This window comes from Natrix helvetica (genome assembly GCF_964273705.1).
Source record: "Natrix helvetica genome assembly, chromosome: 1".
NCBI classification, from domain to species: domain Eukaryota; kingdom Metazoa; phylum Chordata; class Lepidosauria; order Squamata; family Natricidae; genus Natrix; species Natrix helvetica.
In genome coordinates this window covers 300,492,097-300,506,189 of record NC_138548.1, presented here as the reverse complement: position 1 = coordinate 300,506,189, position 14,093 = coordinate 300,492,097, and positions in this window count along the sequence as shown.

Here is a 14,093-nt window from a genome sequence, read left to right as displayed (position 1 = left end):
CAAATGATTTCAAAAAAACGAGGAGAAGGGGAAGAGACATATTCAGAGCTTTTATACAAGCTTTTCATCTCCTGCATTAATTTGTGCTATTTTTATCTATGCTAATGATGTGCTGGGATAATAAGGGTTTGTGGGGAAGTTTAAAATGCACATGTTCTTGTCTAAGCTATTCAGCAGAAAGTTAGCACTGCAGCCTCCACAGTACCTAATCTTGATTCATTTACTTCAACCACCCCCATGAAACTGTTAGCTGGCATTGGCCTAGCAAGTTACCACTCCGTGCTCCAGGAACAAAAGGTCTGCAGATAAATGTGGACATTCTATTCACAGAATCCTCTCAGTATCTTACCAGCATTTTCCCTTTTACTATGCCATTTTTCTCTTTTATTGCTCCTGCCATAAGACTTTAGCTAAGATGAGCTAACTAGAGAATCCTGAGAGGCTAATGTGCTTAGGAAGAATAAATGTGTTTTCAGAAAGAAAGAAGAAGTATCAGTAGTCTGAGGGAGTCCCATGTACAGAAGAAAAGAGTAGGAGCAAAACACTTTAAGAGGACTTGAGAGGTACTAAATGCTGGCTGTGAATGGGGAGAAATGGGATTCTGTGCCAGGAGGAAGAAAAATTGAGTGATGTATTGTAGAAGAGACCACAGCTGGCCAGCTGTTGAACACTTAATTAAAAAAAATCTAAGAAGGCATGCCACAATCAAACACCTACTGCATTATGCAAAGGCATAGCTTGTTCAACCGTGGTTTATTAAATAAGGTGCAATTGGCTGGGTTTGAACAATCCACTAGGTCAGAATTAAAAAATCTCTTGTTACGGAGCAAAGGGATCACAGATGAAAATAATGTTGTTGCCAATTCCACATGATACAAAATAATATGTATGACCCGTAGCAAGATTGACGGACTCAGTTACAGTGGCAATAAGTGCACCGTTGGGAGGCTTGCAAGAACAGGTTGGGGATAGATCATCGTAGAGAAAATGTATCTATATGGTTGCCTCGCGTTGAGAATGACTTGATGGCATATAATCAATCAATCAATTTAAGCAAGTCTTTATTCAATATTACATTTCCTCCTTTGCTTTCTATATACCCGCTCCAATTACAATGCACCCATTATTTTTTTCTTGGATCCTCAGAGGAAACCTTTGCATTTCCCAATGCAGTGGGAGGCAAAGCCTTGTTCTTTTCTTCTTCATAGGAAGTTTTCAATTTGACCCTGGATAATAATCTAACCAGGATGCTGCAGTGTGATTTTCTTGGCCACATGACTCACTGCCATAGGTCCAGGCACTATTGAAGAGGAGGTATGTCGTTCCCCCCACCCCCATTGACGTACATAGCCTGTTACAGCTCTATCTCAAACCACCCAGAGTCAACTTACAGGGAGATGGGAAGCATAATTAATATTTAATTATAATTAAGGTGCACACATACATACATACATAATTGGGGATAGTGAGGCATGGGTAAGAGTACACCCCTTGAATATAGGCGGTAGCAGCTAGAACCAACAAGCCACTATATCAATCCAGGAAGCCAAACTTGATTCAAGATGACCATCTACAAAGCACAGGGTCTTATAATGGGCAATGGGCCTAGATGAAATTTTAAAAACATGTTATGGATGCCCTTAAAGAATGGCTGCTGAGGGAAACTTCTACATTCTCAAAAGAGCCACCATGCTGGGCTATATAATGAAGGGTGCAATAGCCATGCTGGCTAGGAAATTTTTGGAGGAGATGATTGGTTAGGAAAGGCTAGATCGATGATGGCGAACCTTTTTGGCACTGAAGGCCCAAACCAGAATGTGCATGCATGTATGTGTCCGCGTGCACCGCAGCGCCAAAAACCCAAAGACCAGCTGACTGGCGCGCACATGCCTGTTTTTTGGCTGTTTGGGGGGCCATTTTCAGGATGGTTTTGGCCTGAAAAATGCCCCCAAAATAGCCTGAAAATGCCCTGAAAAACAGCCTGAAAAAATGTTTTTCAGGCTGTTTTCAGGGCTGTGTTTCGCCCATTTTCAGGCTCTTTCTGGCCTCAAAAATGACAATTTTGGCCATTATTCGGGCCGTTTTCAGGCGTCACGGCATCCCCAAAGACCAGCTGGCCGGCACACATGCACACCAGAAACCAGATGAACAGCTGGCGATGGCGCACATGCCCACAGACAGGGCTTTATGTGCCATCTCTGGCGCCCGTGCCATAGGTTCGCCGTCACAGGGTGAGACTCTGCTTTTCTAAAATCTAGCCAGAAAACTAGAAAAGCAACATATTTGCAAGATCAAGGCAGCCAAAAAGAAATGAAACGACATCAAGCCTCCTTTCAGTAGCCATTCAGTTCTTGCTTAGAGCTATCAGTTCCAGACTCCAAGTGTCATCCACTAAATGGTAGCAATGAGATTTCTGTATTTCTTTGCTGCCATCTAGTGTCGTCTGGATTTTTGCAACCCTGATCTGGTGGCCCTACCTTTTGTAATGCAGCCCCAGTCACGCCATTCAACAGTTTATGCACCTCTGTCTTAGTACCAATATTTAACACCACTGTACGGTTTATAAACCAGGATTTCCTACTTCAAACGGGCCAGTAGAAACACACATACACTTGATCTTAACCAGAAGGCCAAGAAGGAATGGCTGTAAGGGTGATCTAGCTGCAACATCTCTCATTCTAAAACAAAACCAAATAAGCTATGGATTTATATTGTACGAGAACTAAGCTAGTAACTTTACCTACTTCTGAATTGCTGACAGATTTACAATTTACAGCCAAGCCTCAGCTTAGAGTACTTCTAATCAGATGATTTAAGTCTTTAAAAAGCATAGATTACAAAAATTCAAAAATTTGTATGCTATTTTGTGCGTGCATAAAGTAACCAAAACCTAAAGTACAAAAATAGGACATTGAGGGGAGAAAAATCATCCACAGCCTTTTTTATATAAAACCTGGTAAACCCCCTAGCCTGCAAATTAATAAATAGTACACAAAAAATGGACTGTAAATTGTAACCAAGTGGAACCTTTCCTACAGAAATTAAGCAATCGGGCTCGTAGCTTTTTCTTTCTCAGCCAAAGTTTAAAAAGGATAAAGTTACAAATACTGCAAGTTGAAAATTTAAATTAGTCGTTCCACGTTTGCAGTAGAACAGCCTATTTTATGGAGATGGCGGGGAGCACCGCTGAGCTCAAAAGAAGTTCAGCTGAAAGGAAACAAGGAGATTCCAACTCTGTTCTGTGTGGCCTTACCATGGAGTTGGACTGTGAAATAAAGATGGAGGGCTTGCAAGTGTAATGCAGAATCAAAGAAAAAAACCGGATAGTTTGAAGTCTCATCCCATTATGCAAAAGGATAGGTACATCCAAAGTGATGCACCTATCCTTATCTGTAATGCTGAAGGTATATAGGTAGTCCTTGACTTAAAACCACTTAGTGATCATTCAAATTACGACAGCACTGAAAAAAGTGATTTATGATCGTTTTTCACACTTACAACCGTTGCAGAATCCTCATGGTCACGTGATTTACATTTGGATGCTCGACAGCTGAATCACATTTATGACGGTTGCAGTGTCCCAGGGTCACGTAATCATCATTTGCAACCTGACAAGCAAAGTCAAAGTGGAAACTAGATTTCACTTAACCTTGTTAACTAATTTAACAAGAGACTCTAGAAAGAGTGCAGAGAAGAGCAACAAAGATGATTAGGGGACTGGAGACTAAAACATATGAAGAACGGTTGCAGGAACTGGGTATGTCTAGCTTAAGAGAAAGAAGGACTAGGGGAGACATGATAGCAGTGTTCCAATATCTCAGGGGTTGCCACAAAGAAGAGGGAGTCAAGCTATTCTCCAAAGCACCTGAGGGTAGAACAAGAAGCAATGGGTGGAAACTATTCAAGGAGAGAAGCAACTTAGAACTGAGGAGAAATCTCCTGACAGTTAGAACAATTAATCAGTGGAACAGCTTGCCTCCAGAAGTTGTGAATGCCCCAACACTGGAAGTCTTTAAGAAGATGTTGGATAGCTATTTGTCTGAAACGGTATAGGGTTTCCTGCCTAGGCAGGGGGTTGGACTAGAAGGCCTCCAAGGTCCCTTCCAACTCTACTATTGTATTGTATTGTAATTTAACAACTGTAGTGATTTACTTAACAAATTTCTCACTTAGCAGCATAAATTTTGGGCTCAAGTGTAGTCACAAGTTGAGAACTATCTGTATACATAAGTGGGTGTCCATATGTACCTATTTTTATTAGTAGCTGAAGTGACAGGTTTTTCTTCAACTTAGCCCACTTTTAAAAGAGATCATCCAGATCTATATCTTCTTTTCACGTCTTATTAAACTGAAACTTAAATGAGAAAAATGCTTCTAGTTCCTCTTTGGAAAACCCAAGATGCCTATGGCAAAGCTTCTGTTTTCAATTGCCTTCAGTGTAAAGGTAGATCAGATGGATCATCTTCGCTGAGTTATTTGCAAGGTGAGCCAAAGGCATTTTGGGGAAAAAAAACCTCCAGCGGATTTCTTACCTTTATTAGTACCCACAATCTTTCACCGGGATGGGAGAGATTAGTGGGCTCAGCTTTTGACACTTGGTACAGAAATAAAGCGTTGGACTTGAGATCCTTACAGCTTCTGCAGTTTTATTAGATTGTGATAATCTCATCCTAAACGGCACAAGCGATGGATGTACAGTTTTCACTATGGCACGGCAACACTTTGCATGCAATCTATTTTCCCATGCAGAGGCCAGGAATTATCTATGCAAGGGCTGTCTGCATGAGAGTCATTGTTCATTTATTAATCACATAGAAGTGAATAGGGAACGTATGATCTGGCCCCAGGCCATTTTCAACGATGCACTCCTCCCATTCCTTAGCTCAAGGGGGGGAAACTGAATGATCTCTCTGCTCGAAATTAGTTTGGTCCCATCAGCAATTGCCTGCCAAATTTATAGCTCTGAGTTTCTCATTGTCTGCCTGTTTATATTTCTAGGCAGAATTTGAACAGACATCTGTAGGTAGTTAAAGTGTTCCTGCAACATGTGCTGTTTGCAAGGAAGAGGAGAAGAAGTTTCAAAACTAAATATGTTTGTGAGCTCTTCTCCCTCTGCAAGCTAGGGGAAAAAATCCATTCTATTCCAGAAATACAAGGGTATTGTATCAAGACATAATCACACTTAGATGTTCATTTCTTCGTTTCTTATCCAGATTCTGCTGTTTGTGCTCCATTTACCAAGCTACTTCTTTCAACCCTGAGAGCATTTATTCAGAATTGTTTAGCAACCGAAGGCCAAAGCTGGCAAAGGAGCCAAAACGAAGTGAAGCCAATAAGCCATTCCAGCTTACTCCCTCCAGGTCTCTATTCCTGGAACTCCCTAGATCCATCGCCCCAGCTCAGTTTTACCATGCACGCGTCTCCCGCCAGACAGTTGATTTTCGGGTCTCTGCTGTGTTTGTGCAGGGGACAGGGGGCATGCGGGAGAAACATGCACATCCATGGGGGGGGGTCACATGTGCATGTGCGGGAGGGGAGGGGAGCACAGAGGGAAGCTGCACAGGTCCCCCTGCACCCCATTTTTAGTCCCAGGAGGCTTTAGGGAGGCCCAAAATGGGGCACATGGGAGGGTTGTGCATGCACATGCACAGTGGGGGGGCATGGGGGGTAGAGCACACATTGCATTATGGTTGTGGGCATGTGAGCTGACATGCGTGCGTGTGCTTTCGGCACGTGACAACAAAAAGGTTAGCCATTGCTTCCCTAGATCCCTTTGAACCCTCACGTGTCCAAAGCACATCAACTGGAGAGGGGGAAAAAACGTCCCTTCATAATGTCGTCCTCAACTTAGAACATTTAGTGACCGTTTGAAATTGCAACAGCACTGAAAAAAGTAACTTATGACCATTTTTCACACTTACGGCCTTTGCAGCATCCCCTTGGTCACGTGTTCAAAATTCAGACACTTGGCAACTGATTCATATTTATGACAACTGCAGGGTCCCAGGGTCATGGGTCACCCTTTTGTGAGCTTCTGAGAAGTCAAGTGATTAGAGAAACTGAAGAAGTGTGGGGAAAGACGAGGCTTGACTCACTGAGGAACGTCCAACTCTATTTTATTTGAATTAACAACAACGAGCAATACAGGAGAGAAATCGCCCGTTCCTTAGCCTGACAGCTATTTATACGAAGAGCTGTCAGGCCGAGGAACCAATCAGGAGAGCAGATCAGCCCGCCTTCAGCCATGCCGCGCCTGATTGGCTAAGGCGCAGCATGGCTGTTGCTGGCTGACAACAGGGGGAATCCCCGGTCGTAAGTCGGGGAGGAAAGGAATATAACACTCCTTCCCCCCTAGCGAGGATGCATGCGTAACAGTGGAGCATGCGTAGTCGCTAAGATAGGCTGGGTGGCGTCGGACACGCCCAGAACGCCTCAGAACTGGGCAGATCGTCGGAGGAGGAGGTGGTGTCCGTGGGAGCTCCTCCCTGAAGGGAGTGGAGCTCCGGGCGCCATCTTGAAGGCCTATCTCAGACGGAGGTGGAGGCGGAGACTCAGGAGCAGGTAGGCAGGGCCGGGGTGGCGCGGCCGCTGGCGGGCTTGAGACAGGGAATTTTGAATTGCTACTAGGGAAAGGCTGGCCTGATTGAGGGAAGGCCAATATCGGGTGCAATGGAGGAGCTGGTAGCCCAACGGGGGCTGGGACGCTGAAAGGCTGTGGAAGGCGGAAGGCGCCTGGAGCAGTCTCTGTTGGCACTTCTTGCGGCCAGGGCAACGGCCACGGCGGGGGAATCGGTTGCGGCGCCAACCCCAGGGCTTGTGGTGGGATGGCAGAGGCCGACCCTGCAGGGTTGTTGTGTGGATCCGAAGGTTGGCGACGCCTTAGCTGATCCACGTGGCGGCGCCAGTCTGCACCGTCGGCGGTCCGGACCCTGTAAGAGCAGGGGCCGGTTACAGAAGTGACGGTGGCAGGCACCCACTTAAGATCCCCGGAGAAAGCCCTTGCCCAAACTGGATCGCCCTCACGGAAGGAGCGGGGAGGGGGCCCCAGGTTGCTCGGCTGTGCCTCAGAATAGGTTGGGTGCAACCTATCTAAGGTGGTCCGCAGGCGCCGGCCCATCAGCAGCTCAGCGGGGGTTTTCCCTGACAGTGGACACGGGGTGGAATGCTGAACCAGGAGGTAAGCAGCCACCCTCGTGGGCCAGTCGCCCTTGTCCATTCGTCCAAGGGCGTCCTTGGCCGAGCGGACAGCGCGTTCCGCCCGGCCATTGCTGGCCGGATGATAGGGAGCGACTGGGGCGTGCCGGATGCCCTGGGTGGCCAGGAATTCCTGGAACACGGTGGACGCAAACTGAGGCCCATTGTCCGACACAACGACGTCTGGCAAGCCGTGGGTGGCAAACAGGCGCGTTAATGCTCGGACAGTGGCCTCGGCTGTGGTGGAGGTCATGAGGATGAGCTCCACCCAGCGCGAGTAAGCGTCCACCACAACCAGGAAAACCTGGCCTCGGAAGGGCCCGGCGAAATCCAGGTGGAGGCGTGACCATGGGCCGCGAGGAATCTCCCACTCCCGCGGCGGGGCCGCCGGAGGCGCTGGACGGGAGACCTGGCAGGTCGAGCACCTGGCAACCCAGGTAGCTATCTCGTCGTCCAGATGGGGCCACCAAACATAGCTGCGCGCCAGCGCCTTCATGCGCGCTATGCCAGGGTGGCCCTCATGGAGGCGAGACAGCACCTGTTCGCGCAGTGTGGGTGGAATGATCAGCCTGTCCCCCCACAGGAGGCACCCACTGTGAAGGGACAGCTCTAGCTGCCTGGCCTTGTAGGGGCGGTGGTCGTCGGACACCGGCCCCCCAGGCCACCCCCGCAGAACCCAGGTCATCACCTGGGAGAGGGTGGGGTCGGCCAGAGACGCTGCCGCCACATCGCCCGCAGAGAGCGGCAAGGCGAGGTCTGCAATGGCCAAAACAGACAGGCAAGGCACTGTCTGAGGGTCGGAGATGGGCAAGGGGCAGCGGCTGAGGGCATCCGCGTGCCCAAGCTGCTTGCCAGGGCGGTAGACCAGGGCATACGAGTATGCCGCTAGGAACTCCACCCAGCGTGTCATCCGGGGTGACAGAATGGGGGGGGTCGGACGGTCACCGGCCAGAAGCCCAAGGAGCGGCTTGTGGTCAGTGAAGAGCGTGAAATGCCGTCCATAGAGGTACTCGTGGAACTTTTTAACCCCGGACACGGCAGCCAGAGCCTCCTTGTCGATCTGGCTGTAATTTCTCTCCGCTGGAGAGAGTGTCCGGGAATAAAAAGCTATGGGGGCTTCCGAGCCATTGGGGAGGACGTGGCTCAGGACAGCCCCCAAACCCACGGGGGAGGCGTCACACGCTAGAGTCAGGGGCATCCTGTCACTATATTGGACTAGGACTGCCTCTGACGTCAGCATGTCTTTGACAGCCGCGAACGCATGCGCCTCGCGGCTGCCCCAGCACCAGGCCGCCGATCGGTCGAGCAACCGATGCAGCGGCTCGGCTAGTGACGCCTTGTGCGGCAAAAATGGCGCGTAGAAATTTAAAAGCCCTAAGAACGACTGCAGCTCCGCCTTAGAGGTGGGGGTGGGGGCGTTCTTAATGGCTGCGACTTTCGCAGGGGTGGGGTGGATTCCGTGGGCGTCTATGGAGAAGCCGAGGAAGTCCACTTTAGGCACAGCAAATGAGCATTTGCTGCGCTTCAATTTGAGACCCGCGCCCCTAAAACGGTCGAGGACCTTCCCCAGTACTTCGAGGAGTCCTGAGCGGCTGGATGCAGCGATCAGGACATCGTCGAAATAGGGTACAATGCCAGGGAGCCCATGGAGCAATCGCTCCATGAGGCTCTGGAAGATCCCCGGGGCCACGGAAACGCCGAATTGGAGGCGGCGGCAACGGAAAGCCCCTCGGTGGGTGACGATAGTCTGCGCAGCCGCCGCTTCGTCATCCACCGGGAGCTGCTGGTAGGCCTGCGCCATATCCAGTTTCGCGAAAATACAGCCCTGCCCCAGGGAGTGGAGCAGGTGCTGTACGACAGGGACTGGATAGGGGTTTGCCTGAAGGGCCAAATTGATGGTGGATTTAAAATCGGTGCAGAGGCGTATGGAGCCGTCGGCCTTCACAGGGACCACTATTGGGGTCTCCCAACATGAGTAGTCAACAGGCTCCAATACGCCCTGCGCCAGCAAGCGGTCAATCTCCTCATCAACTTTGGCCCTTAAGGCAAAAGGCACCCTGCGGGCCTTCAGCCTAATGGGAGCAACCTGGGGATCTAAGTTAAGAGAGATGGGGGTGCCCTTGTATAGTCCCAGCTGGCCGTCAAAAATGTCCGCGTAGGCGGAGATGACAGCAGCTACGTCAGGGGGCGTGTCTGAGATGGAGTGCACCCCCTGCACTGAGAGACCAAGGGCGGGGAACCAATCCAGCCCCAGTAATGCGGGGAGGGGCTTCTCAACTACTAGGACTGGCAGGCAACCCAAAAACCCCCCGTATTCAACCCGGACCGTATAGCAGCCTAGGGTTGGGATAAGTGACCCTTGATAGTCTCTTAGGGCCACGGGGCTGGCAGTCAATTGGCGTTTAAGGACGCCGGGGCAAAGTTTGTTAAAGTCAGCCCAGGCAATTATGGAGCGGGACGAGCCGGAGTCCACCTCCATTTCGCAAGGCGCGCCCTCAATGAGGACTGCCGCCTTGATCCTGTCCGCACCTGCGGAGGCCTGGTAGATCGCCTCAGCAGGGGCGGCTGCTGGGCCTGGCTCCACGGCGTAGCAGCTGGCTCTCATGCGCGGCTGGCGGCGGGGCTGCTGCGGTCCTGCTGTCATCTGCTGGCCCGTGGCTCCTTGGGGTGGTGGTGGAGGCAGCACAGCCTGGCAAACTTGGGCCAAGTGCCCCTTCTTTGAACACCGGCGGCAGATGGACGCCCGGAATGGGCAGGTTGACCGGTCGTGGCTGCCCCCGCAGCCAAGGCAGGCTGTCGAAGCCTGGTGCGGAGGTCGCGGATTGCGGCGTCTCTGTAGGTCTGCCAGGCGAGCCACGAGCTCTTCCTCCTCTTCAGCCGGGCTCGGCATGGGCACCAGCTGATCAATGAGGCAGGTGCGCGCTGGGGAAGATGGAAACGGGTGGCGGTCCATCTCAGCGGCGGATTGTTCGGACAACTCCACCGCCCGTGCCTCAGCGACCGCCTCGGCCAAGGTGACTTCTGGGATAAGTGACCCCCTCCTCAGCCGGCGGTCCTTGACTCCGCTGACAAATTGTTCCACCAGGTTGTCCTCCAAGTTCGGGAACTCGCAGGGTATCGCTGTGGTCCGCAAGGACTGGAGGAACTGGCTGACGTCTTCGTGCGGCTTCTGGACGCACTGATGGAATGCGTACCGCCGGGCAATTTTCGATGGGGTCGGGGCGTAATGTCCCTTCAGCTTGGCCATCAGCGTATCCCAGTCGAGATCGTGGACTGGTAAAGGGGCTGCCAACACCCGAGCGGCGTTGAACATCGGGGTTCCACAGCTACTGAGGAAGAAACTGCACTTTTCCTCCATCGGAATACCCCTTTTCCCGTTGGCTCGCAGGAAGCACTCGAAGCGCTCCAAAAATCCCGTCCATCCTTCTCCGTCGGTTCCGAAAGGAGCGAACGGGGGAAGCGAAGACATAGCGGCTTGAAGTTGTGCGGCTCGGGGAGCGAACTCAAGCGGCTGTATGTAGAGGTCGGGCTCCGTCAGGGTCGTCGCCTCAGAAGGATCCCACCTTCGTCGCCAGTGAAGAAGTGTGGGGAAAGACGAGGCTTGACTCACTGAGGAACGTCCAACTCTATTTTATTTGAATTAACAACAACGAGCAATACAGGAGAGAAATCGCCCGTTCCTTAGCCTGACAGCTATTTATACGAAGAGCTGTCAGGCCGAGGAACCAATCAGGAGAGCAGATCAGCCCGCCTTCAGCCATGCCGCGCCTGATTGGCTAAGGCGCAGCATGGCTGTTGCTGGCTGACAACAGGGGGAATCCCCGGTCGTAAGTCGGGGAGGAAAGGAATATAACAGAAACCACTTAACAACTGTGGCAAGAAAAGTCCTCAAATGGGGAAAATGCATTTAAATTTTTTTTCACTTAATGTCTACGGAGATTCTCAGTCATTCATATCATGGTTGTCCTGAAGTTGCTTTTTCAAGAGGCAACTGGACTTTCTGGTTTTTCTTAGAAGATGTTTTACTTCAACTGGATGGTGGCATCCAGTCAGAGCTGAAGACGCTTCTTGGATGAAAAGTGAAACATCTTTGAAGAAAAACCAGAAAGTCCAGTTCCCCCTGGAAAAAAACATCTTTGGGACAAATTTTTCACTTAACAACAGACATTTTGGGTTCAATTGTAGTTGTAAGTCAAGGACTGCCTGTGTTACAGATTTAATAATACAAATATTTGCATTTTTGCTGGGATTCCTAATGGAGAAAAGTGTTTGAAAAGTGTTGGGCAGCATACTTCTTTTTAACTACCATATTTTTCGGAGTATAAGACGCACCGGAGTATAAGACGTGCCAAGATTTTGAAGAGGCAAATTTTTTAAAAAAAGTTTTTGCACTCTTCAGACCTCCCAAAAACAGCCTATTTTTCCTGAAAATGGGCCTTTAAAAAGGGGGAGCATTAATAGCCTTTAGGAGGCTTGAAGAGTGCTCTTGGGGGTGGAACCCCAAAAATGAGCAAAAAGGAAGCCATTTTTTACAAAAATCGTTTTTTTGTCCAGAAAAAGGGCATGCATAGCGTTTAGGAGGCTTATAGAGTGCTCCAGGGGCTGGAGGGGCAAAATTGAGGAAAAAATGGCCCGTTTTTCACTCATTTCTGCTCTCCCAGCCCTCAGGACCACTCTGAAAGCCTCCTAAAGGCTCTGCACGGACGTTTTGGTGAAGGGGGCAGGGTTTCAGGTGGCAAAAAATGCTGTATTCAGTGTATAAGACGCACCCAGATTTTCAGCCTCTTTTGGGGGGGGGGGGGAAGTGTGTCTTATACTCTGAAAAATACGGGTAAGGCCCGACCCTCTGGAATGACCTCCCCCCGGATATCAGAACTACTACCGACCTCCACTCCTTCCATAAGAAGCTTAAAACCCACCTGTTCAATTTAGCTGGCCTGGCCTAATACCAATTTTAGTCCCTCAAGTCTGTATTGTTAAATTTTTAGGGGTATGCGTTTTAGTTGATTTTAACTTTTATTATTCTGTACAGTTGAATTTAGGTTTAATTCGCTTTTAAGGGAATATATTTAAGGGTATTTATCTTTTGTACCTGTTTTTAATGAGATGCCTGTACACCGCCCCGAGTCCCTTCGGGGAGAGGGGGCGGTCTATAAATTTTGAAAAATAAAATAAATAAATAAAATAGTTGTTTGACTCTTTGAGATCTGAGTCCTCTCACTTTCTTTGCCTTTGCCTTTCCCCCTCTCTAATGCATGTTTAAAGAGTGGAGTTTGATTTAACACTTCAGCTATGCTGGATTTCATAACGTTCAACATTATAAAGGGAGTGACTCATGTGTTCTTGAAGTGCATTGTGCTTAATGATTAACTTCTGCCAAATTAAATGCTGATGCTTGGGATGGTTATTGCTATTAATTAGCACAAGACTGAAGCTTTTCTCCTTTTGCTGAGCCACTTTCTAATTTCCTCCTTTCACACGAAAATACCCTTACATCGGCTGAAATAGCCTCTGTTGGGTAATGTTTCTTTAAATTCCTTATGTCAATTCACATCCTTAGTGAGAATGCTATACTACGTATGACATTAAGCCATGGTTTCTCTAACTCTGGCTTACTGAACAAGGTAGTCCTTGTTTAGCAACCACAATTGGAAATGACAACTCTGTTGTTAAGCAAAGCTCGTAAGGAAAGCATCATGATTCATTATCTGACTTCAGCTTTCCTTTGCTTTACAGAGCTATGGAGGTCATAAATTCAAAAGATTGGCCACAAAGTGACATCGTCAAAGTGATACCAATCACCATTGTAACTGTGGACAGTTGCTATATGAGGCAGTTGCCTAATGAGACTTACCTGTAAACTACAACATACGGAATTACATAGTACCTGTCAAGCAAATGTGGTGTAATAGCTGAAGCATAGAGTAGGACCAGGGAGTCCCACTTTCGTGTGCACCTTAATCCATGGATGCTCATGGGATGACTTTGGGCCAGTCCCTCTCTCTTAGCCTACTGTACCCCATAGGATTGTTGTTGAAAGAGGGAGTGTTGTGCATGCCACCTTGAGTTCTTAGCAGAAAAGAAGATATAAAGCTAACAAATAAAATCAACATTTTCTTTAAAAACACAATGGCTAGACTCCTATCGCAACACCAAGCACCCACATTTTGACTTGGCATGAAGCAGCCCTAATTAAAAGACTTGTATTAGGCCATGACTTAAGAATATGAGTGAGAAGGAAAGTGCATTTTAAAGTTTAAAATTTGAATTAGAGTCACTATAAAGATAATATGGATATAGGCAGCCACAAGCACTGAGTATGGTTCAAATCAGCCCTCTTTATTAAACACAACTCAGATAAGTATGTTCTTCAAAGGCTGGTGCTTCGGGGAATTTGGTAAAAGAGCAATTTTCATCTAGACAGAGCCCATTTAAGATCAGTTTTGAAACAATAATAAATAATAAAGATCAAGGAAGTTATGCAAATTGTATCATTTAAAACTTTTTTTGCTCTTTGCTTTTTGATATAGATACTGTAGTGCCAAAGAGGAAGACAAGTTAATCCTGCCCTGTATCAAATCACAAACAATGCCTGAGAGGACTCTGAAAACATCTTTGAATCCCTCATTCAGATTTTATTCCTGCAATTTATCTTTCCAAGCTAAATCCAGGCTACTTCAACTACAATATGATTTTTAAGGACAGAAGGAAAAGGAAACCTCTTTAACCCAAACAGCTGTGGAATAGCCAAAAGCTTGCAACCTTGACACTTAGATTAGCATCTGGAACTCATATTTGCCTTGGAATACCTGGCGACGGGACTAAGTCTGGCAGAAGGCTTCTTCATACCCTTGGCTGGCATCAGAAAAGGATTTGCGGAACCACAGATAGACGAGAAT